This window comes from Mastomys coucha, unplaced genomic scaffold, assembly GCF_008632895.1.
Source record: "Mastomys coucha isolate ucsf_1 unplaced genomic scaffold, UCSF_Mcou_1 pScaffold5, whole genome shotgun sequence".
In the NCBI taxonomy this organism is placed as follows: Eukaryota; Metazoa; Chordata; class Mammalia; order Rodentia; family Muridae; genus Mastomys; species Mastomys coucha.
Window position 1 is genome coordinate 6,687,576 of NW_022196911.1, and position 1,891 is coordinate 6,689,466.

The window sequence follows — 1,891 nt, forward strand, 5'->3', positions numbered from 1 at the left end:
TGGTGTGTGATTGTGTGTATATGTACACATGTACTCTGTACTTGTTTAAGTACTATGATCATTTTGTGGTACATGTGTACATGTATGTGTGGATAAGTACGCAGATGACCCAGCTGCCTGTTAGCCTTATTGGTTCAGCTGTGGGCAGGATCTGTGACAAGATACATCTAAATCCAAGGACCCCCATTTTTTGGCCTGGGGAAATCTATGTAGGAGATATCAAGCAATGCTTACCTCTGAGTACACTGAGGCCAAAAATGTGAGCTTCTTTAATGTGTGCCATGTCACACACCTGCTGGAAGAGCTCTTGTCCTGTGGCTGTGACCTGGAATAGAGGAAAGGCTTTAGCCATATGCAGAACTTCCCCATAAGACCTGGAAGAGACACTAGGTCAGGAAGGGTACAGTGTTACCTGATCAGGCATGGGCTGGAGCCAGGGACCAGGACCTAGGCAGCCAATTTGGCTCCAGAGCAAAAATGAAAACATTGCCCTCCAAAACAACAGCCTTGGGAGTGGAAAAGGATGTGCTCCATCCCAGAGAGGCTATGCCCTCTTTCCTTAGATACTCCCTGTAGCTGAGGGGATTTCCCTACACAGCTGACTTTTAAAAACATTCCCCCTTGGGAAGGTTCTGTAGAGGCCTGAGTTGTGGACATAGGACAGCAGCTAGCAGGCATCCATCTTGGTAATCTATGGTCACCTGCTGGGGTGTCAGTATGCACCTCAGGACTTGCTCAGTGCTGCCACCAGATATTAGAGGTAACCCCACAATAATGGTGACCTTAGCATAGCCTTTGCTGGCTCCCAGGTAGAAGTGAGGGGTCCTTACTCCAGCTAGCAAGGCCCTGTTGCAGAGATGGCCTGAATCACATAGGAAGATCCAAAGCTAAGAGCGAAGGTAGGGCAGGAATGTGTGGCCTGGGAAAGGGTGTGCCCCATGTCACTTGCATCCTTGATGACAGGACAGTGAAGAAGATGACAGAGAGTGAAGGTCAAGAAGCTAGAAGCTACAGATCTGTCAGAGTCCAGGGTGTGGCAGGGGCAAAGACAAGAGGATGAAAGGAGTCCTCTAGGGAAGCCAAGTTCTCCCATTTACAGTCATTCTCTGTATAATGGGGACACAGGGCACTCTTCCTAGAGATCACACAAGTCCCACATAGCAAACCCAGCCCACGTTCTTTAACTCATATATAGTCACTCTCTGTGTAATGGGAGGCACATGATACTTCTTAGATATCATGCAGGCCCCACACAGAAAATTCAGCCCATAGAAGCTCCAGACACCACAAGGGACAGGTAAGCCCCTGACTGAGGGGGAACCAAGCAACCCAGGATCCTGTGGGGACCAACGAAGCCAAGACTCCAGTTGACTGGTAGGGTTGGTACTTACAATGCTGCATGGAGTACTTCATAGAGAAGGGGAAGCCCCATGTACCCTGCACCTGGATCGTCCTGTACACAATTCCTGCTGTCACCTTTCCCTGCCTTCCCAGGTGTACTCCTTGTCCTTCTGGTTGAAGAATCCTGACAGGAGAGATGGCTCAGGGGTTAAGAGCACTGACTGCTCTTCTGAAGATTCTGAGTTCAAATCCCAGCAAACACATGGTGGCTCACAACCACCCATAATGAGATTTGATACCTTCTTCTGGTGCCTCTGAAGACAGCTACAGTGTACTTATTTATAATAATAAATAAATATAAAAAAAAAGAATCCCAACTGTCACCCTGCTTACCTGCACTGACAACCACAGTTGTTCCAAGGTAGGCAGTACTACCAGGATGTCCCTGAGCTCTGAGTTCATCTCAGGGTCTTGGGTGTTGTTTCTGTTGTTCACCACAGGAGGGCTCTCCCAAAGCCAGGCTTTGTCTACTGCCTCATACAGAAGAAAG

At 48.4% G+C, this 1,891-nt stretch overlaps 1 long non-coding RNA gene across 1 annotated transcript; it reads right to left on the minus strand.

Annotated features, from left to right (window-relative positions):
- Nucleotides 1-204: 204 nt before the first annotated feature.
- Nucleotides 205-1,599, minus strand: LOC116078121. Its single transcript, XR_004113432.1, has 2 exons — nt 1,392-1,599; nt 205-325 (listed from the first exon to the last, which is right to left on the minus strand). It is a non-coding gene; the product is annotated as an uncharacterized LOC116078121 (long non-coding RNA).
- Between the last annotated feature and the right edge of the window lie 292 nt (nt 1,600-1,891).